Here is a 24,503-nt window from a genome sequence, read left to right as displayed (position 1 = left end):
CATTTTGTAATATCTTAGACATCCATAGGGCCTTTCCACTTAACCCAGACAGTGTGCTTCCTGTCAGAGGCAAATTCCACAGGTCACAAGCCTCCTTCTAGGCTCCATCAAAATACTATCATCTACTGTCCATATGCAGAACACACGCTGTGTCAGCTCAAATCCAGTGGCACATCTCAGCTTTGTTCTTTTAATTTACAGAAATGTATGAAATGTACTGGAAATATTGAAAACACCAAGCCCTCGTTATTGTGACGAGCATAACATAGCCAGAGGGGGAAATCCAAATAAATTGAAGATGAGTCTTAAATGATGTGTCGCCTCAGAGCCAAAGCAAACGGGGAAGGGCCAAATTAGAAATCATGTTGGTGGCAGATGATGGATATGGTCAACCTGCCTCCTGTTTTCACTGTGGAAATGTAAGTGTAACTGCCAAATGGTTGGCAGACTTTTTGTTTTAACAAAATAAGGGACTTTTGTCACATTAGTTGCATGTTCTGCTTTGTGTAATTACGTTTCTTGTGAAATCCCTTTAGGCCTGCTGAAGCCTCAGCTAACCCGACATTTCACAGAATTGCACACTTTGGAATTTGGCAGCAGGGAAGGCTTGTCAGGGGACATCATTCAGGAGAGAAATGGAGGAACCAGAATTCAATGATAAAGTGCATGTGCTGTCTGTGGAAGTCCAATCTTTAACATCTCAAGCCAAAAAAAGGTTCTCATGCAATAGACTTACAGCTGTACCTTTGCGTTGTAGGAATAATAGCTCAGTGGCAAGGAGATAACATATTTCGCATAAGGTTCATTTCATGGCAACTTCAGTTAATGCATTCCCAGGAGCATGGCTAAAACATGCCTGAGAAATCTGAAAGTTGTTTTCAGCCAAAGCAGGCAATACGAGGCAACATGGTCAATAAGTGGATAGATTTTGCTTGGAATCTGCGGATTCTGCTAACTGGTTTGAAAACTGCTGAGAATTCTGCTATCATTACCCAGTTTCTTCCCTCTCTGTTTCTAGCTCTCATCCTAGCACAGACTATCAGCCAGTGACTTCTTTGCGTTCCCTCTTCCTATGCCTTCAATGGAAGTGATGTGGGGTGCCCAAATGTAGCAGGTGAAGTTTCATCCTTCACCATCTCCTCTGAAAATTAGGGAGCAAAAAACTGCTGCTTTAGTGGTAAGCCACGGTTTAAAATAAAGCACTCCTTTCAGCACATTTGCTTAGTTCTGTCTGTGGTGTGACTGAGATCCAGGAGTGGGACAAGAAACAAACATGAAATAAAACATCCTCTGCAGACAGAGAATCTTGTTTACATTCAGAATCTTGTTTACATTCAGGGGCAGAGAAAAACTTCTCAAAGAAATGACAGCTCAATTTGTAAGTCATCTCAGTATTACAAGCTGGGTAAATTCATATTCTGTACCAGATAACTGTGTATGTTAGCAACATCACCATTCAAACGCATAGGAGCAAGGTGATACAATATTTATTCTCTCCTTGCCCTATTCCCTTGAGACACGATGCACTTCTTCCTGCTGAGTCTGCCTCATATACCTTTGTATCTTGTTTAGAACAAATAAGGTAGTCTGGGAGATTTCCCCGATTTTGAGGCGATTTGAAAGGAATTTCTTTGCAAGAATGGTTTTTAAACATTTTTTTGCTGCATCAAGCAAATATTATCAGTTTGTGACTCACTTTAGGGTGAGTCATGTACCAAGAATGGCAGATTAATAGCTGATGCCAGTCACTTAACAGTGTAAACTTGTCCTCAGAGCCACAGTGTTCACTTGACAGTGGATATAGTATACTTAGACTTCAATAAGGAATTTGATAAGGTAGACCACAACCTACCTCTGTGTCAGATAAAACAAAGTGGGATAGACAGGGCAACTACCAGATCGATTTGCAGCTGGCCGACCATCCACACTCAACGTGTGGTCCTCAATAGAACCACATCTGCGTGGAAGGAAGTGTGCAGTGGGGTCTCTCAAGGTTCTGTCTTGGGCCCAGTGCTCTTCAACATCTTCATAAATGACCTGGATGAGGGGACTGAAGGAGCACTCATCAAATTTGCAGATGACACAAAACTGGGTGTGTGTGTTTGTAAATACTTTGAAAGATAGACTCAACATTCAGAAGGATCTAGACCGACTTGAACACTGGGCCCTATCCAATAAGATGCAGTTCAGTGGCAGGAAAAGTTAGGTCCTGCACTTAGGCAGGTGAAACGGGATGCACAGGTATAGGATAGGTGGTACCTGTCTCGACAGTAGTACCTGTGAGAGGGATTTAGGTGTCCTGGTGGACCACCTCCTAATGCCAAAAATAACACACACACACATACACACACAGTTTATGTCAGCACGAAAGGAGCAAGAGGAAAGTCAAGGAACTGGTTGGTCCACTAGTGGGAGAAGATGACAAGAAGGTGACAGGCAACAGGGAGAAAGCGGAACTGCTTAATTCTTTTTTAGAATCTGTATTTACGCAAAAGGAAAAATTGGCCCACCCTGTAAAAAGCAGCACCTTGGGAGACAGTAGAGAGAAGCAGGTCAAAATAGGTCAGGAAGTGGTAAAAGAACACCTAGCTGCTTCGAATGAGTTCAGGTCTCCTGGACTGGATGGTTTACATTTGGGGGTACAAGAAGAACTGGAAGATGTGATCTCGGAACCACTGAATGAAATCTTTGAAAGGTCCTGGAGCATGAGCAGACGGCCAGAGGATTGGAAAAGAGCTGATGTGGTTCCAATTTTCAAAAAGGGGGGAAAACTAGATCCAGGAAACCGCAGACTAATCAGCTTGACATCAATATCTGGGAAAATCTTGGAAAAAATAATCAAGCAGCAGATTTGTGAGCACCTAGAAAGCAACAAGGTGGTTAGTAGAAGCCAGCATGAGTTAGTTAAGAACAGGTCATGCCAAACAAAATAAGACTCTGAGATCCTGGAAGGGGTGCAGAGAAGAGCAACAAAGATGATAAAGGGACTGGAGGCTAAAGCCTATGAAGAACGACTGAAAAGAACTAGGTATGTTTAGCTTAACGAAGAGAAGACATGATACTAGTCTTCCAATACCTGAAGGGTTGTCACAGGGAAGAGGGCATCAATTTACTCTCCATTGCATTTGAGGGTAGGACAAGAACCAATGGGTGGAAACTTGTCAGAGGAAGATCCAACCTGGAAATAAGGAGGAATTTCCTGATGGTGAGAACCATTAAGCAGTGCAACAGTTTTCCTCCCAATATTGTGGATGCCCCCTCGCTGGAAGTTTTCCAGAAAAGATTGGACAGCCATGTCTATTTGGGCAAACTGTTAAAATATTATACAGTCTTTCTTTAAAAAAGGCCTCAATCTTTTCCGACCATTTAATTCTAGTGGTAGAAGTTGTTATCTCAGGATTTAATTGCAAAATATCCTTTATACGAGTGCATTGAACCAGAACCCTGAAGTACAGAATTAAAGGAAGATGATCACTATCCAGCTTGCAATCTATCTCCAGTTTATGTATAGAGCTCAATAAATTGTTGCTGATTACCAAATAATCAATGGTGCTCATCCTATTTCCTGATCAATATGTGAACTCTCCTGAGTTATCTCCCGGGGTGTTTCCATTTACACGTTTAGTCAGTGACCCATCTGAGCTAGCTGGAGCCCTGCACAATTACTAATATTATCTATTGCACAGCACACATTTGGTGTATCAAGATTTCAGGGAGACACAGATGATAAACTGCATAGAAAGCAGTGTCATTAGCTCCCATCCTGGCATTGAAGTCACCCCCTATGACTATATAAGAGTTGAGGAAAGCTGTTAAGCACTTTTCGATATAGGTTTCTAGTCTCTGCCATATCAAGTCAGTCTGGGCCTATCATCTTTGAGGAGGTATATATACATTTACAAGTAGCATTGAGCAGTGTTCATCTGCTACTACTACCGCTATTGCAAATTGGTGATAAGTTGGACCCCTTTTCAAGGGATGTGGTGGCGCTGCAGGTTAAACCACAGAAGCCTCTGTACTGCAAGGTCGGACGACCAGCAGTCGCAAGATCGAATCCTCGTGACAGAGTGAGCTCCTGTCACTTGTCCCAGCTTCTGCCAACCTAGCAGTTCGAAAGCATGCAAATGTGAGTAGATAAATAGGTACCACCTTGGTGGGAAGGTAACGGTGTTCCGTGTCTAGTTGCGCTGGCCATGTGACCATGGAAACTGTCTTCAATCAAGTGCTGGCTCTACGGCTTGGAGACAGGGATGAGCACCACCCCCTAGAGTAGGACATTACTGGACAAATTGTCAAGGGGGACCTTTACCTTTACCTGGACCCTTTTTCAGTGCTGGACTAGAAGACCTCTAAGGTCCCTTCCAACCCTACAATGATTCTGTGATTTTTATTCCACTGTGAAATGGTTGGACAATGTGACTGTGAGGGCCTGTGATATTAAACAGCTGGTATTGGACATCTTGGCTTATATTAAACGTAACATTAATCCCAGATATTTTCAGGAGCTTCCTAACTGGATTTTTTAAAAATGTGGCCAATTGAATTTGATTTTGGGCAACAAAATATGTACCAAATGTGTTACGAAACTAAACATATTAGTTGCAGGCAATTAAAAGATGCACTTGGATATATGAAAGGAACAAACTGTGAAACTGTGTTATGATAATGTAATGTATAGTTCACTGAGTCCAGAACATGTCAAGGAGGCACTGTGGGAAATAAAATGTCACATCTCTGGTTCTCTAGCCAGATACCCAAACCACTGAGCTATCCAGCAGTTGACAAGATGGAAATTTAAAAATCAGAAATGGTAGCCAAAATCTCTAGGTGTCAATTAAAACTGAAATATAGGCATCATTTTTTGTAATTAGAACAACAATGGAAGGCTTACAACTACAGAAGTACGACCTATTACCTTACAAGTCTTTGTGACTTCCAGTCATTTTTATATTTGCTTTTTATACCTGCCTTTATATCTGCATGTTAGTTGTTTCCATTGAAGACTCAGCAGAGGCATAATAATAAGCCTCAATGACTATTTTATAGAACTGAAACAGCTGCTTATTTCTCTAAAATAAAAACGGAAAGTAGATTATGAGTTCACAAAAATGGATTCAAGCAAGTGAAAACTATATTTGAAGAAGCAATCTCAGTTATTTGGTAGCAGAACTTCTGATGTTTTTTGTCATGCTATAGCTGTACACTAAAACTTTCAGTATAAGGTTTCATCAGTCTGGGACCCATAGTCCTTATGATACTGTGATTAGAATTCTGAGGCAAGATAATCTGTTTTATTAATGGTGGCAGAGAATTCAGTACCCTGTATCTTCCGCGGCAGCAGCCTGAGCTCGAAATATGTGAATTTTCCTCTGTGAAGGTAATACAGCTACAATACTTCCAAAAAAATAATAATAATACTACACCTTTCTTAAAAGCCAATCTTGTATGAAAGGACAGAGCACTCAGATTGTGGAGCTAAGTTTGATTTGTCTTTAGCCCAGCTGGGTTCTGTCCAGCAGATCGAAAGAACAATCCCCCTGCCACGTGTGTTTTCCCCTCAAGCAACGCCTTTTAAATGTGCTTCAGGACAGGTCCAAATGTATTTTCTGCCATGTTTTGCCTTCTGAATCTACAGCTTCTTACTCCCCACCTACCAGCACCCCAGCATACCTCTTTACCCCCTGCCCAAAGTTCCAAGTTCCAATGTAGAGGAGAAGCTACTGCAGAAACATCATAGTCTTTACAGGGACTGGGGGGGGGGGAGCACCCAAGCAGATCTCTTCCTCGGAGGGTGGACTTCCTCGAGGGCAAGCCTCTATTTTGCCCCTCAAAGGGACTTAGCCAGGATGTCCACTGAGTATTGCTTCCTTAATGGAAGACGTCAGCCTTGATTAGTGAACTATCAGAAAAAAACTTCCAAACTTTAAAGCTGTACAGAAATGGAACCAACCATCTTGAGAAGTGGTGAGTGCTCCAATATTAGAGGCATTCAAGAGAAATTTAGACAACCACCTGGTAGATATTCTTTTATTTGTATTGCTGCATTGAATAGGAGGTTGGACTCGATGGCCTTATAGGCCCCTTCAAACTTCATTATTTTACGATATTTATATTTCCTTTTTGCACTATCCACAGAATTTTTGGTACACAGTGTGAGGGTTCAATTTACAATAATTTCATGAGTCTCTTTTAACTTTGAAATAGGAAAAAGTTTTAATGGGGTATTCAAACAATTACAGTGGTGCCTTGCAAGACGAATGCTTCGTGCAACGAAAAACTCACAAGACGAAAGCGTCTTGCAAGTTTTTTGGTGACTCGCAAGAGGAAAAAAATTTCGTCTCGCGAGGCGTGGTTTCTCATAGGAATGCATTGAAATTTATTTAATGCGTTCCTATGGGCGAAAAAACTCAGAAAAACAAGTCAGAACAAAGTCACTTACAGTACCAGGTACTGTAGACCGAGCCCCGCTCCTCATGGTGCCTTGGTAGCCCCGGAACAGCCAGGGCTGTGTGACCAGAGCACTGAACAGCTGAGAGGCAGCAGCCATTTTGTGGTCGTCTCCACTCTCCGCCCCCACCTCTCAGCTGTTCGGCACTGTGTCTCAGAGGCTTCCCAGGGCTTGCCCAGCATGGAAAAAGGCAGGGGAAAAGGGCAGGAAATTCAAAAATGGTGCTTTCCCCCTGTCTTTTTCGGTGCTGGGCAAGCCCCAGGAAGCCTCTGAGACCCAGCGCTGAACAGCTGAGAGGCAGGGGGCAGGGAGCAGGGAGCCAGCAGCGCTTTCACAGGTTCCTCGCCAGTCCTCCAATGGTGCTAGGACTGGCGGGGGACCTCTGAAAGCAGCACTGGCCACGGGTGCCCCCCCCCACAGCAAGCACTGCTTTCAGAGGCTTCCTGGGGCTTGCCCAGCACCGTGAGGAGCGGGGCTCAGTCTACAGTACCTGGTAGTGTAAGTGACTTTGTTCTGACTTTTTTATTTCTGACTTTTTTCGCCCATAGGAACACATTAATTCAATTTCAATGTAATCCTACGGGAAACCATGCCTCGCAAGATGAAAATTTCACAAGACGACTCGCCAAACAAATTAATTTCATCTTGCGAGGCATCACTGTATTCCACAACTTGTCGCCTGTCACCAATGGGTCCAACAGGGGTGCCCATGCATCTCTCAAAAATGGGTTCATGTCGTTATCATTCCAGGAACCTGGCCAGCCGCCCTTCTTCTCTCAGTACCTCTCTGAATTGTCCATCCAGGAAGGGAGTGATCTCATCCTCTGTCTGGTCAGTCCATCCGATATCTTGGGCCGGGTAGAAGGGGGACCAAGGTTCATCTGGTAGGCTCTCCTCTTTGCCTCCTCCATTCGCCATGCCAGGCACTCCCTCCCCTCCCTTTCTACAAGTTCCTTTTCTTCCATTAATTTCCTCCTCCACTCCTGAGCCTCAGTTTCACCCCAGTAGGACAGTCTTTGGGGGGATCCCTTTTCAGCATCGGTAGTTGGCCTCTTCCCTTGGCACTCACAGCCTCTCCCACCTTCCAGTCCATGGGTCTTGTACCCATACCATCTCCCAGGCCCCCGGTATCGGGTCTTCCCTTACTTTTATATCTGCTATCCCCGCCTCAATCTCCACCCTCTTTTTTCTCCTGATTTCCGCCAATTCAGCTGAGGGTTGAAGTGCTACAGTTTACCTGCGCAATTCTCTCTTCCAGGTATCAGTACCCCATTGTTCAGTTCGTCTAGGCTCGGATACTGGTGAGGTTTGTACCTCCCTTTCTGTCTTTGACACAAAGGACAGCACTCCAGCGAGAGCATCTTCTCTCTCGCCCCAGGTCTCACACACAGCCTAAGGAAGAGTGCTTTAGCTTGAAAGCTGGCTGTTTATTCATTTTTAGGGGTCCCACAGAGGTTTCGCCAGCCCTTGCTGTCAGGTCTGTGCATGTTTGGCCTGAATCAGGTGAAGAACCAGAGAGAGAATTAGGACGCAAAAGATGGAGACCAACAAAACCCAGAGGAACTATGGGGCTTTGTATTTCTAGCTAGAAGCCCTCATTGTGAGAGATTCAACTTTTGAATTGTTAATGTTTTGAACTAAGTTGACAAAAACCATCTGCTGAGGGGGTGGAGCAAACTCGAAGGTTAAGCAGCCTGCTACGAGGATCCTCCTGAACAAATCTGTCCACTAAGTGATGGAAGATATATTAAACATTCTATACTTCACAATGAGTCATAAAGACTATATATCTAAAGAAATCTCTACCACGCATGCCCAGCGAGCAATCTGAAACAAAGGAATCTCTTCTGCGCATGCTCTACTAAAAAAACTGCCTAAATAGAATATAAGAAGATGGGTCTGGAAAAACATTAGTTTGTTTGTCTGTCTGTCTGCTGAGACCAAAAGGCTTTTGGAACTAATTACTTTCTTTGGAACTTGGACAATGCAAATAAAGAATTCTTCTCTCTCTTTGGTGAGTATGTAGGTGGTGTGAATGTGCTGAACGCATGAAACCCCTTTATTTAGAATTGTAATCAATAGGTAATAAGCTATATTTATTTTTGCATATATTAATGGGTCTTGTGAGGTTCTTTGCTGTTTAATGTTGTTCTTCCTGGGATACAAAAGAACCAGTAGTCACCCTTTTGTGACATTGCTTCTTTCTTTTGTGTCACAACTAGAGATGGGGGTTTTCGTATACAAATATGAATATCCCTGCACAGGTGGCGTTAACGAGGGTCCGGCCCCATGGAATCTGCCACACACTTGGGTGGTGTGATTCCAGCAATCACTCTGCAGCACGAGAACTGCCTGTCACTCGTGGCAGAAGGACAAACCTTGCTGCGAGGTCGAAGAGTGGCGAATACAAATAAGAATACCCTCATCTCTAGTTGAATACAACCATGAGACTAGAGATATGTAAGCAGAAACTGTGTTGCTCTGTTTCTTTGAACAGTGTCTTGTATACTTTATGTTGAAACAGCACTAAAAACAAAATATTTATGCTTCCGGTGGCTGTATGAGTGGAGAGAACATTGGCTGTGAGTGCAGAGAGTGTTTCTCTTTTCTAAGTGCCCCCATATATAAAAAAGTAGGAACAAATTTTACTGAATTTGACAAGAGTAGTGCTTTTGCATCTCCCAAGACTCACTGAAAGAAGAATTGCACCTTTTCCCAAGAATTTTGTGCATTTGTAAGGCTTACAAGGCATTTAAGAGGTATGAAGGAATGCACTAAACAATGCAAACCTCTAACAAGTCACCGCTGCTTGTTTTTAATATTTAACATTTATTACTTTTGACTTTTATTCGTGGATTAATTTAATTTACCGTAGTTATCTTTTGATCCTTTGTTCTGTTGTTTATTTTATTTTATGACATCACATCAATTTGTTATGTTGGTGTTTTATGATTATTAACTGTGTTTTGTTCTCAGTTGTTCACCGCCCAGTGTGGCCCCAGGGCAGATGGCACAGTGGAAAAGTGTAACAAGCAAGTAAACAAGCAATAGCATTTATAATTAAGAAAAACACACAAAATTTTTTAGTCTAAGCAGAAAACATCCGTAACTTAGGTAAAAACACAAACCAATGTCTGCATTAGGAAAAATACAGTAAAATGCACCCAAATTTCAGTGCAAAAAGAAAACACAAAACTCTGGCAACATGATATGATAGTACCACTGGAAGAAATGTAATGAAATCAGAACTGAGAGATTTTTGCATTCCAAGCATAGTGATAACTATACTAATATAACTTATTTTGGTGTTCCATTAACTGTACAGGATAAAAGTAGAAACAACTATAAGATGTCCTAATTCCTTGCTTAAAAATACTTTTCTGCCAAGAAAGTGAGAGACTATGTTAAGAACTTCGTTATGCACTTCAAAATGTATTTCTTAGGATGTGATCACATAGGAAATAGATCGCAAACAGGACCACTCGTGGCACCGTCTGGTGTGATTGATTTCCTGGTGATCACACGACGTAGGCCTGACCCTGATCCATGCCCCAAAATGGCTGACATATAGCTTTATAACATTATTTCCCTTTATATATAGTTTTCAAGTGTATGAATCCATTTTATTGCATACCTCTAATAAATCTCAGGTTTTTTGTTTTGCCATGATAGATTCTATCCACATTTCTGGTAAATAAATAGCTGTTTCATTTCTGTAAAAACTCATGAAATCCTATTACTTTGCCAGTACTTTAATTTCAAGAGAAATATTTAAGATGTTGATAAAAATGAATACACAAAAATATCCAGGAAACACAAAGAGCAGTCCTAAACCACAATGCTCTTTTTGCAGGTGTAAATTAGGAAGAGTTCAGCATCTTTGTAGGTGGCACAGAATGACAGGGAAGTAAGGAAGTCCACTAACTAAGAGGTTATGTTTCCTTCTGCATGAGATGCTTTCTGCTTCTTGGCATAAAGATGATGAATTCATATCTGGTAAGGCCTGCCTGCTGTTCTCCAATCCCCACCCCACAGTAAGGAGCCAAAGATACAATTCTTTTTTTCCAGGCTTTAATCATTTCCCCCCCTATTTGGTAAGCTGAAGTGAGAGTATTTCAAGGATTCTCTGTGACAACAGAGCGGAAAAGTGCAGCTTGTGCTATTAGATCTGGCTGGCAGCTAATACTGAAGAAAACTCATTGAACGCCAGGCAGGGTTTTTTTTTTTTTTGAAAGCCTTTTTTTTTTACATCTGGTTGCAAATCCAGCAAGATCTTGCAGAAGTAAATGTGGAATTAAGTTTAGCAGTGAAGATCTCCCAGATGAGATGCCTTCGTACTCACTCTCCGGAGAAGTGCTGACCTACAGGAGTGCCACTTTGGCTCCACATGCTCAACAAGCACAGCTGTCAGAAGTTGAGGTGCTTTGCCCCTCAGTCTGAGGTGCTGTGATAAGTCAAAGTCATTTTGCAGGAGAAATCCAGAGGACTGTATCTTTAAAATGAAAGAAAGGAGCCATAGCATAGTGGTGGAACATGTGCTTTGCATACAGATCCTCCCACATTCAAACCCTTCTGTCTCCTGTTAAGAAACAGTGGGACTATATGGATGAATGTAGCATTGCAGCATTGTAGTTATACCTTCCAAGTATACTTTCAAGAAGTCAGGTTTTGAGAGAACATTATTTGTTCTGTTCTGATGCCAGGTATTAGATATTGGGAGGGTGTGGCATTGTTCCCATTTAGACTAAAATGCAAATAATCTTGTTTAGTGACATTGTTTCCCCTGCCTGCTGTTTTATTTTTCTTCTTCTTCTAACAGCAATGTTTCCACCCTCCTTGAAGTAAACACTTACATGATTAAAAAGTAAAGGTTCCCCTTGACATTTTCAGTCCAGTCGTGTCCAACTCTAGGGGGCGGTGCTCATCCCGTTTTTCAAGCCGTAGAGCCAGCGCTTGTCCGAAGACAGTTTCCCTTGTCACGTGGCCAGCGTGACTAGGGAACGCCATTTTTACCTTCCTACTGAGGTGGTACCTATTTATCTACTCGCATTTGAATGCTTTCGAACTGCTAGGTTGGCAGGAGCTGGGACAAGCGATGGGAGCTCACTCCGTTGCGTGGATTCGATCTTACGACTGCTGGTCTTCTGACCCTGCAGCACACAAAGGCTTCTGCGGTTTAGCCCGCAGTGCCACCATGTCCCTGGCACCACCACGTCCCTGGCGCCACCACGTCAAACAGGGATCAGATAAGTGAATATAATAACAGGACATCACAACAGTCACCAATGAGATCTGGCTATGGAGTGACATTGCTGAGTATCCACGAGGTCGGTTAAGTCAAGAAGCACACATTTTCATAAGGACAGCTGACAAACCACCAAAAGGGAGAGACTTTTCCTTTCCACTCACTAAAATGTTCACAAAACCAGTGCCACATATTGTGCCTCAGCCCTTGTGGTACTTGAATGAGCTCTCCAGGTGGTAAGGAAATGCATCTGTGGTTATCACATATGTTATATAGGACAGAAGCTGCTTGCTTACTTTCTCATCTGCACTGAGGAGCTGGTCTAATGAAAATAAAGTATATTTAGTTTGATGGATGTTGTAATGTGCTTCACTGGCTTGGTTTTAAAACAGATGCCATGGTGTTCTCTTCCTCCACCTGGAAGACCTGTGCTTATTACAGCCTCATTTCTGCAGCTCTTGCCACATCCCCTGGGTAGAGCTGGAATAGGGGGCCTCCTCGGTGTTTGGTTGTTTCTGCAAGGGGCTCCCCCAAAACCCATCTTGGTTCACGGGCTGCCTTTGGACAGAAGTGTCACCTTGCTCTGAGGAGCTGTGAACACTGCAAGAGCAATGCCCCTTCTTCAAAGATGTTGTGAATTATTTCTTTCATCTTCTATTGAAACAGCAGCATAAAGTGGAGGGAAGGCAGGATGGTTTCAGGGATTGTAAGGGAAAATAAATTGTATTCCTGCTGCAGAGACTTCATTTGATAAATAATGTATATAGAGTTTGCAGTAATAACTGCTCTTTTCTGATTCAGCCAGTTAGGGTATGCTTTGACACAAACGGCGTGTGTCTTTTTACAGACAGTGAATGATTTGAGTTGTATCCTGAGTTATGAAAGGGAAAAGTAGGCTGTTAACATTCTGGTAAATGTCAGATAGGTTAATCTAGCTTTTTACCTGGGAAGGTAAAACGTGTGGTGAAAGCAGAAACAAAGACATCATTCCTGCGCTCCCATAGCATTGGAAAAAGTGGGGTTGGGGGAGGTCATTCAGGTGAGGCTGAGCAGCAGCAGGAGATTCAGTAGGACAGAAGGAAAGGGCTTTTTCATGCAAGGCAAGATTACCTTATGGAACTCCCATCCACAAGTACAACGTTTCATTAAAGGATTAGACAAATTAATTGAAGAAAGTTTATTAATGCTTTAGCTAAAAAGAACTTCCAAAAACAGTGCACCTTTCCTGGCAAGATGCTGGCAACTACAGTGGATGGCCAGAATTTATCCATTCTCCTTTTGGGTTTCCTGGCCACCTGCTGTCATCATTGTCCATCATCAGCATTACTATGCTGAATGGTCCAATTCTGCATGGCAATGCCTGGGCACAATTCCCTGAGAGGAAACTAGTCAGCAACACCAGTTTTTCTTTCTTTAATGATAACAAATACTCTGGACAGTTTTAGAAGTACATACAGTATATTGACAATGGAGCAGATGTCAGCAACTAAACTCAGATTTGGCAGGCAGGAGTCCATTTTCTAAACTCTCCCTATCAATGCAAATTTTTAGGCTTACAATGGAATTTCCAATGAAAAATGCTTTCTTTCTTTCTTTCTCTCTCTCTCTCTCTCTCTCTCTCTCTCTCTCTCTTGGCAATTGCTATGACATTGACACATAATACAAATGAAAGGATTCCTTGGTTTTTCCTTCCATGTATTTCAAAACCTGATATAGGTTGCATTAAAATTGAAAATGGACAGGCAGAAAACCATTCTTGTCACTCTGCTCTTTGACCTGGTGGGATGAGAAACAAACATTGTTCTTCTGTATCTTCCATCCTTTGGTCCATTTCCCCCCTATTTTCACCTTTCACCTCAATAGCAGGGTTTCTTTAAACTTCTTTCTCTTTCTCAATTTCTGCTCTCCATTTTTCCCCACATCTTTCAGATTCAAACTATACATTACAGATGGCAAGCACATAATTGGGAGGAGGAATTCCTTAAGTGCAGAAAGACATCTTACCGTCACAGCACAACCTTTCTACATCTTGCCTTGCTTTATGATAAGTTACCATAAGGTAAGCATAGGCACTGCTTGAAAGTGCAATTGTTCCGGTCTGCTGGAATCATGTCTTTTGACTGCTAACATGATTTCAATTTCTGATTACATGTTATCTCTAATATCCAGTTCAGTCCTTCAGTAGTCATATTCTGAATTTATCTAAAAGCCATTCTACTTGTTTTGAAATACTTCCTCTCTTATTCTAGATATAGCAAGACAGGTCTGATCTTGATTACTAAATGCTAAGACCATAAGACTCAAAGTGGTGAACAGTGTTTTGAACTTGGCCCTATAAAACCTCATCTAGTTATGGGCTTTCTAGATGACCACAAACAGCTTTCTACAGTCTGTCACAAATACAAGTGCATTTAAGATTATTCAGTTTTAGTGGGTTTAGGCAAGTCTAGATCTAGATCTCTGAAAGATTATTCTTTCTAAATCTTTAAATGGGAATATTGTGAGGATATCCAAGCAGTTGAAAAAAGCACCCCCACCCCCTTTTTTGGCAAAAGGAACATCTAATTTATTCTGTCTGGACTCTCTGTAGATGAGGGACATTTTGTGCAGTATGTGCAACCTCTGATATGAACTGATCTGATACACCTTCCAGACTAGAGGTGGGCAATATGAAACAAACTGTGTTTGATCCCTAGTTACCTCTGGGAACTGTGCAGCTAAATGCCAGCAGTAAAACAGGAAAGGCTATTAAAGCCAGAAGACATTTGTGCCAAAATTAATGGTTTTTCCTGCTTTGCCACCAAATTTCAGTGGGGCAGCCATGTTGGTGGAGGTGAGTGTAATCTGTTGCAGGTCCTGGACGGTGAAATAGGCCTCCAGATCTTCCAAATTTGCCTTTTCCTGTCCCCAGACAAATGTGGATTGGAACACGTTTATTCACCCACATGTATGCATTCAAATATTGGCTTTAAAATATATTTACAAATGTGAGAAAATACTCTAAGAATTGTGTGTTTTGAGAGAAAATACATTTTTTTTGTGTAAACTTTTTCAAATCACAGAAGCTCAGATAAAATATATACAGGCTGTGAATGTCTGTGAAGCAAAAAAAGAGGCAAATAAGTACAGAAAGAAGGCACAACACATTTAGAGATGAAGTGACATGGACTGGGGGGAAAGACAGACCTGTGAGGTCAACACTTCTATGATGTAGTACCAAATTTCAGTTGGAAAATTGGTTGTTTGACACTTTGTCATTGTCTTATACTATTCACAATGAACAGTTTTTCCTTGCTCCTTTACTGTACTATAATAGGTTAAATCAAAAGAAGTCACATTAGCTTTCTTCTATTGGTCCACAATTTACTATAATACTAATCACTAATAAGTAGCAAACATTGCAGTGTTTAAACGAGCCTCTTGCATAATTCTTCCCTTTTCTAAAACTGCAGGCTTAGTACGAATCAAAATAGATTATGGAACAGTCAGGTCTAGCTCTTTGATAGCTTTGTCAGCAAAAACTTTTATAAATAATGAGATGCAGATGGAAAGATAATTTAAGTACATTCTGAACTAAAAAAGGGGGGGGGAGAGCACTGGGAAAATTAAATAGGCCAAGCTGTCTTGAAGCAGGGAGTTTAGGAGAATATGGCAAAAAGAAGAGGAGGGTAGAGCTGGTGTATAAACCATAGCAATAAACCTGGTGGTGTGGAATCACTATTGTAACACCAAGAACATACTGTACCTGTTTGTCTGTGATTTAAAAAGCTTAACAGGATTGGGTTTTATTAGTAAATGCATGGGACACCAGCAGGAAATATCACGGCTCTCCAGCCAAGACCAGGAAAGAATACCGCCTGAAAAATACTGCCAAACAGACCTGCCAATCTAAAAGTCTTTCTATTTCAATACTCAGGATAAGTTAGCTTCATTTCTCAGTGGAACACAGAGATCCAGCCATCAGTGTGCGGTGAAAATTAGTACCCTGGGTGGTAGGCCTCCAGAAGTTTCATTTTAGTAAAGCCCCAAAAATTCTGTCAGGGTTTGTGGTGGGTGGGGAGACTCTTGTATAATGCAGTTTTCACACACACACATGCATAAGCTCAGATGCCTTGATGTCTGGATCCTTGGGTGGAGTCAAAGAGATCACAACAGAGTCAATATCCCTTAAGTGAATACTGTACACAGTCCCTACCTCGCTCCCTTTGCTAGCAAATAAGGCTCTCCCAAAATGGATAATTGTGCAGTGTTTTGCTAATGTTATTCACAGACTGCAACAAAACTGTGCATTTTTCTTGTGTGTGTCACACATGATTTGCTTCTTAGAACCTCGTTCCAGGATGGAGTGACAGAAAATCCTCAAACTGGGAATCTGACAACATTAACACAGAGAAGTGTTCTCTTCAAGCTTCATGCAAGAGGCATCATGGCCTCTAAACTTTACATACATAGAGCCTCTGGCCTTACTGTTCTTACAACATTGACAACTTCATGTGACATGTTAGGATAAAGTGGTAGAATAATTTCCATCATCCAGAAAACTGTGGTGGACCATACGGAGAGCAGCAGGCAAGTATTGTGTGGTGTCTTGTGTGCAAGGGGAGTTTGATCAATAGTCTGGACAGGAGAGATTCCTCAGCCCTAGATTTTGGGGGAGGATAACTTTTCTTGTCATGTCCTGCCTATGGGTTTGTTCAGAGTTTAGGGTCATTGGGGTTTTTGAACTTTCCACTTCACTTTTCATATTATTAGCAGTCGCTGTTTATATAAGTGAAAATAATAAAACTAAAGTGACTTCAGTTTTGCATGGTGTAAACACACACACACCATGCATTTAGTGCCTTGCCGCACAATTTTTTTAAAAAAATTCTCAGCTACTCAGAGCTTGGATAAGGCCTTCACAATAAATGTAAAGCTATAGAAACAGGGCTTTGCACCCAAAGCTTCAGTAAGGCTTTCTCCTCAGTAACGTTCTTTGCTGGTGGTGTTGCAGCTATGGCAAGTCTTCGTAAAACCTCTACACATTTAAGTAAGCCCAGGCACATGTACAGTGATGCCTCACAAGACGAAATTAATTCATTCCGCGAGTTGTATCATATTGTGAAATTTTCGTCTTGCAAATCGCAGTACTAACGGTTGTGCAATTTAAAACAAAAAAGGGGGAAATTGTCTTGCGAAGCACGTCCATAGAAAAATTTGTCTTGTGAGTCACCCAAAAAATTACAAAACACTTTCGTCTTGCAAGTTTTTCGTTGCATGAGGCATTCGTCTTGCGAGGCATCACTGTAATATTAACTTAAGATAGCTTATAGCTATTCTATGACTGGAAAGCACAAATCGCCTGCAAATGGAATAGAAAATGAGTCAAAGTACAAATTACACTGGGCTCACTTTCCTGCCATTCTTTAAAAAATGCACAGACAATTCCTAAACTATTTCTCTTTCGTTGACTAGGACTACATATCATGTTACACAAGTAGAAGATTTTCTAGAAAACATACATCAATTTTAGAGAATGGAGGCATAATACCAAAGGCTAAGAGAAGAGAACACATATATCAGTTTCTCTTTCTTCTTTATTTATTTATTTTTATTTATTTATTTTATTAGAATTCTACCCCGCCCATCTAGACCAAAGGTCTACTCTGGGCAGCAGAGAAAGAGCTTATAAAATGAGCCAGGATGCACCACATCTTCTTCCTTCTCCTCAGGCTCTGAATGCCAAATCCTGCAGACAGACAAGGGGACACGATTGTCCTCATGCTAAGCATCTAAATGGAAAACTACATATTAAATCCCAGTTTACTGCTGCAGGATAAACATCCATTTCACAGAAGGCAAACCAATTAATGTCTCTAAATCATTGTTAAATACATTCCTCTAAAATTAATAAGCTTTCCCCAAATAATAGGAAAATCAACCCCAAATCAGTTCCCCCTGAAACCATTTCCCTAACCCTTCTTGTGTAATTAAACTCCATTTCCTGCTCTTGTCATCCAAGAGGGCTTTTCTCTCCCCCATAATCATCAGCTTTGTGCACAAACCCACGGACAACACCCTTTCCCTAAAAAAATAACCAGCCAGGCGCATGTGCAGTTTAAAGGTAGGCCATTAGGATAAAGCAATCAGAACAAAATGGTTTGGAAACCCTGCTAATAGATTTCAAAGGCATGTTTTAATTGCAGCTAAAAAATTCTGAATGACCATCTGTAATCTTATACATCAGGAAGCTGGATTAGATAAGTGAATTAGATATGTGGCTGTGGAGCCAGAGGTTGGGAGTTCAGCTCTCACTGTGCATCCCAGAAAAGCCAGCCTGTGTGGCCTTGGGCAAGCTGCACAGTCCCAGGGAGCCCCTAGAAGGAAGGATAAACCACTCCTGAGTACTGTACTCTCTACCTAGAAAACTCTGAAAAATCAAAATTGGCTTCATGGCAGACAATTATTATTTCAATCTTTTACATATGGTTTATATCTATACCCATGAAAAACACGACTGGTGGTCATGATGTTACTTTTATGTGATTGAATTAGTTATGCCGGGCTAAAAGAAAGGTACTTCTGACATGCTTTTTATTTCTTCATATCCTGTAGACCTTAAACAAAATCTGCTGCTTTGACCTTCTTCGCCTTCACCTATGTGCCCCTCTCCTCCTCCTTTCTCCTCATAGCTGCAGTCTTAAACATATGCACCTGGGAGTAAATCCCTCAGAACCAGGAATGTGCATAGTGCAGCCCTGCACATGTGGCTGGACTGGAGGTGCCAGCATTCCCCAGCATTGGTTCTGCTGGCTGAGGCTGATGGGAAGTACAGGTTGATAACATCAGGAAGCTTGTACTCTCCACCCCCTCGCTCTGGACACAGTGTTCCTTACTTCTGAGTAAGTGGATACAGGAGTGTGTAGAACTTCCTCTTTTATCCAGTAGCTTTCCACCACTACTTCTAGACAAGGGAATGCCTTTTTTTTCCTTTGCCCCAGCTGTAGACCTAATCTGGAGGCTGATCGATGGGCTGGATGTCCATGCCTCCTTGTGTTTCTGTAAACACCATCAGGATGTATTTTGGGTCTGTCGAACTAGCTGAGAAAGGCCCCTCCTCTGTATGACAGCCTTCCAGATATTTGAAAAGTGCTATCATATCACCCCTCAGTCTTCTTTTCTCAAGGCTAAACATACCCAATTATTTCAGCCTTTCCTTATAAGGTTATTACTGCATTGTTTTCTAGGTGCTTGCACAATGACCACTTTATGATCTGTTCCAGAATTTTGCCTGGGATTGATGTCAGACTGACTGGCCTGTAGTTCCCAGGTTCCTCCTTTTCGGCCTTTTTGAAGATAGGGACAGCAATGGCCCTCCTCCAATCCTCTGGCACCCCCCCCCCCATTTCCCATGATTTCAAGAAAATAATGGATAGCGGTTCTGAACCCGTTCAAGGTGGTAAGGTGTTCTTTGAGTACAGGATTTATTTTTCTATCCCCAGCTGCAATCCTGTTCCTCCCACTTGCTGATCTACTGCAGATTACCAGAGCTCCACCAGTAGATCCCAGTCCAATGCCTGTCAACTGTCAGTGGAGGGAGAAGATAAAAAGATTAAGATTTTACAGGATACAGTGATGCCTCACAAGACGAATGCCTCGCGCAACGAAAAACTCGCAAGATGGGACTGGGAGGAGCCACGAACAGCGAGAACAGGGGAATCCTAGTGCTCTGGATTCTCCTGGGTCTACTCCGAGACAGACGACCCCCCCGGAGAAGGAGGGGGCAAGTTCCACAGGAGCGTGGACTTGTCAGCAAGTGGGAGCTTCGGAACCGCCGAATTTCAGATGGCAGTCTGATTTTTGGAAGAGGTTCCCTTCCTGCACGCAGTTCGTCTCGTGAAGTCGCCATGATTGGTGAGTTAGCTGCTCGGCAAAGGGGAGGAAAATTCTACTTGACTACAGAATAGAAATTAATCTAATCTGCTGACAAGCTACAGCAAGTAAAGATCAAATCTGCTATGTGAAAGCCGTTTGAAAAGGAGACCTCAGAGCGGCATAACATCGTTAATGCCTTAATACTGGAGGGTTTTTTTTACTACGCCACAGCACGAAAACGAAACCAACTTATCCCCTTTCCTCTCAACCCTCCCTCCTAGAGAACTGGCCTTCCATAAATCTGTAAAGTCAGGACTTAAGAACTTTAAATAACTTTGCAATGACTCTGTTTCTGGCTACAATGTTTATGAAGTCCCCCCTTACAAGACCTTAAGATCGGACTTGCCAATAAATCATGTGGAGATTCTGAGTAATTAATCTGTTGACTGGTACGACCATGGAAGGTGGGGGTGAGCTATCATCGCAACTGGCAATGCATGATATCAAGGAACTTCTACAAGAATTTCAAAACTATATAATTGGACATTTGGGAAAACAAATTGAGGAGTGCAGACTGGACCTGAAAGGAATCTTTTCGGCTATGGACGAAAAAATCGAAAGCAAGGGGGAATTCCAGATAATTAATGAACAGTCTTTAATTGTGGAGAAACAGCAACTGGCACGATGCGAAGACAACTCAGAGTCAGAGAGAAAGAAGAAAAAGACTCATTTTTCTCAAGGGATGACCAAAAAAGACAAACGGGGAGGGGGCAGGAAAGGGAGAATTTATCTTAAGACTGTGTTGAAAAGAAAAAATGTAAGGGAGAGATGGGCAAAGCTCAGGGCAACTATTTACAATCAGAGGTCACATGCTATCTCGCTCCAAAATCTAAACACTGACTATATTGGGATCAAATCAATCAAGCGCATAGAAATTGCTTTAAAATTTTTTTACAGATGGCATTTTAAAACTGGGAAATATTTTGTTTGGTGGTGGCATGTATAGGGAAATATTAAATATATGTGATTATGAGGCCAATTCCGGCTGGATGACACTGGAGCTGACAAATAGAAACTAGAAAGGGGGAAGGTACTTGCTGAATAAATAATAGAAAAATGTTTTAAGATAGATATAATTAATAGATAAAGCAAGATGATCAATATACTATAAGCAAATTTGGCCAGATATGAAATTTAAGATTAGATAAGTGTATGTGGTTTATAGATCTTAGAAATGATGATGAATAATAATGTTGGATGTTGGTTTTAAGGCATATATATGCATACAAGCATACAAGAACTATAAGAATGACTATGCTGAAAATATTAGATACATAGTTTACTGTATATAAGAATGGAGATTATCAAGGAATGAATAGGCCTGGGTGGATTTTATGCTGGATAAGAAAATTTAAAGAGAACATGAGAATGTGATGCATGAGAAAGGTAAATGATAAGAGACAGATAGATGGAAATGTAGATGAGAGAATTCAAAAAATTATTATAAATTTAAGATGTTAGATAATTATATATATGTAATAGCAATGTGGAATATAACATGTGCAGATGCACATGGATATATTATCTCTGTAGTCAGAATTTACATAATAGATAAGCTGGTATGAGAAACACCTCCCCGCTTATATGTTAGTTTTGTCACTTGTGTATGTTTTTTTAGTTTTACATGTTATTGCTTTGTAGGTATTCCTGTTGTTGTTTGTTGTAGTTATGTATGTTATAAAAATAATAAAATGTAATTAAAAAAAAAAAAAAGAAAAACTCGCAAGATGAAAGTGTTTCGCAAATTTTTTAGTGACTCGCAAGACAAATTTTTCTATGGCCGTGCTTCACAAGATGAATAGGAATGCATTAATTAAATTTCAATGCATTCCTATGCAAAACCGCGCTTCGCAAGACAAAATTTTTGCAATACGAAATGACTCCCGGAATGAATTATTTTCATCTTGCAAGGCATCACTGTACAGTGGTGCCCCGCATAGCGAGGTTCCGGATTAACCTTCGCTATGGGAAAACATTGTTAAGCGGAACGGGGAAACCCATTGGAATGCATTAAACTTTGTTTAATGGGTTCCAAATGGGCCCAAAACTCACCGTTCTCCGATGTTTTCCCATGTTCTGGCGGCCATTTTTTGTGTCCCGGCGGCCATTTTGGGTGTTCCGGTGGCCATTTTGGGTGTCCCGGTGGCCATTTTGGGTGTCCCGGTGGCCATTTTGGGTGTTCCGGTGGCCATTTTGGGTGTCCGGCGGCCATTTTGGAACCACCGAACACCTGTTCCCCCGTCGTAATGCGAGCATGCCCTCGCATTAGCGATGGGAAAATCCACATCGCAATGCGGATTCATCGTTCAACAGTGCACTCGTTATGCAAGGCACCACTGTACTTTTTTTAAAAAAATCAAAGTGATAAATCCAGTCTGGGCCTAGTCTTTCCTCTCACTTTTTGTGTGTAGCTAGTCTATATTGCATTGATAAGCATTTGGTGAGTCTCCAGGCCTATCTGGAAATGGTACAGTTCAACTGCAGTAAACAGAACTGGAGGCCCATTATTCTGATTTCGTGGGGGTGAGGAACCCACACCTGCTTTTTATCTGAACTTTATATAAGTTATGCAAGGTCCTGAATTCTCTCCCAAAGACTCAAGGACCTTGCATAGCTCCTTTAAAGTTCTGACTAAAACCTAGAATGGATTTATCACTACCTTGTAATGAGAGTCACCAACCTCCACTGGTAGAGAGTCAAATGCCCGAAAAGGCTTTATTTCAGGTAAACAACCTGGGAAGGTGAAACGGCACTGGGAATAGAGTGCTTGTCTTTTCCCTGCTTACCACTTTCGCACTGCAACCCCCCTCAAGCTACTTTATGTCTGTAAGGTTGCTAATGCACATTTAGAAAAAAGGTTTTGCAACCAAAGAGAAAGGAAAATAGCTCACAAAGGAATGAAAATTGGTGGGTAGGAAAAAGATTAAGCCCCCAACCCCAACCCGCTTACCTCTTGCTTCTCTTCTATCCCTCCAATAAAATTTTCTCTAAGCAAAGAAGATCTTCATGTATGTACAGAATATTTTACTATGGCTATAGTCACCTGTATGAACCACCTTGCGCCACACAGTGATGCAAAGAGTCTGTTGAAGAGCTGAAACAAGCTTCTGGACAAACCTTGCCTCTTTTATAGGAACCAAACAGCAGCCGCTATTCCTAGAAATGCCCAAGATTTCTCCCCCTCCCTCCAAACCCCCAGAGCATCCAGTTAAATTGCATATCTAGGAACAATTCTCCTGTGGAATTTGAACTAAAATGACCTTAATCAAGCAATGCTTCAGGGGATGACCTTAAATAATTTTTTATCACAACCTCAGAGCTTTTAGTGTCAGAGCAAGTGGGTGAAAAATATCTTTGTTTGAGCTAGCCTTGAAGAAAAAGATTTTGGTCAACCAATCTCCCAGAGCAATGGCTAAACTGTACTCATCCATCAACCCTTCATAGTGCTTTGTAACAATTAGGACTGAGCTCAATCCTTTATTATTTCCGCTCCAGATCATCAGCTGGTAAAGTTACTGTCCTGGCTCACACACTGAGAAAGGATCTGGGTTCATTACTTAATATAACACAGGATTTGAGGCCGGAAGACAAAGGCATGTACTCAAGAGAAGCATTTCAAGGAGCAGAATCACCCACTCTCTTACAGTAGTTGCTACTGTAAGTTATGAGGTCCTACTGTCCTAATTGGTGAGGCTGTTGTGCATTCTAAGGAAACACAAAGCCTATGTTTTATTGCTTTGGAAGCAATCAAAGGTGACTTTTAAGGTTCAGGCTTCATATTGGGCTTACTATGCACTTATGAGGCCTAGAGGACCTACCTCAGGAAACAAAGGTGGTAGTTTTGCACTCAAAGGGACTCCCTGACCGCAATCTTTCTCTTTAGGGAGACAGGATCATTACACTTTGCAGGTCTGAAAATCAGGCAAATACAACTTCAGATGAACAACAACACATGACATATTACACTGTGTCATGAATTTTTTATTTATTTATTTATTTTAAAAAGCCAAAATGGAGAAGCCATGTGTGAAAAACTAAATACACCCTTACTGCTTCCATAGGGATTAAGAGGTTAAGTAGGAGCTGGGTGCTGATAATCAAATGCCCTTGAGTAACTGATCATCAGCAAGTGCGACCTCTATAAAAGCTGAAGTTTTAGCAGTTTGCCAGCCTGAAGCATTCAGGTGTGTGTTAACACAATGCCAAGGAGGAAACACATCTGCAATTATTATAGAGAAGCAATTATTGCTGCCCATCAATCTGGGAAGGGTTATAAGGCCATTTCCAAACGATTTAAAGTCCATCATTCCACAGTGAGGAAGATGATTCACAAACAGAAAACATTAATGACAGTTGTTAATTTTCCCTGGAGTGGATGTCCAAGCAAATTCACCCCAAGGTCAAACCATGCAATGCTCAGAAAAATTGCAAAAAACCCAAGGGTTACATCTCAGACTCTACATGACTCAATTAGCATATGAAATGTTAACATTCATGACAGTACAATTAGAAAAAGACTGAACAAGTCTGGTTTGTTTGGAAGGGTTGCCAGGAGAAAACCTTTCCCCCCCAAAAAGAACATGGCAGCATAGCTTTCGTTTGCAAACTTGTATCTGGATAAAACATAAGACTTCTTTGGACAGACAAGAACAGAGTGGAAATGTTTGGCCATAATGCACAGTGACACATTTGGAAAAAAAAAACAAAACAAACACCTCATACCACTGTCAAGCACGATGGTGGACGAGTGATGATTTGGGCTTGTTTTGCAGCTACAAGACCTGGGCAACTTGAAATCATTGAGTTGTCCATGAACTCCTCTGTATGCCCAAGCATTTTAGAGTCAAATGTGAGGTGATCTGTCCAACAGCACAAGCTGGGCTGAAATTCAGTCAT

The 24,503-nt window shown here is 41.5% G+C and overlaps 1 protein-coding gene across 10 annotated transcripts in view; it reads right to left on the bottom strand.

The window, feature by feature from the left end:
• The window catches only part of TNR (tenascin R), a 618,967-nt gene that overhangs the window by 224,871 nt on the left and 369,593 nt on the right, over positions 1 to 24,503 (bottom strand). The window lies entirely within an intron of this gene.

Source organism: Pogona vitticeps, chromosome 4 (genome assembly GCF_051106095.1).
Source record: "Pogona vitticeps strain Pit_001003342236 chromosome 4, PviZW2.1, whole genome shotgun sequence".
Taxonomy (NCBI): domain Eukaryota; kingdom Metazoa; phylum Chordata; class Lepidosauria; order Squamata; family Agamidae; genus Pogona; species Pogona vitticeps.
Note: the sequence above shows the minus strand (reverse complement) of the source record. Positions and strands in the feature narration are given on the sequence as shown.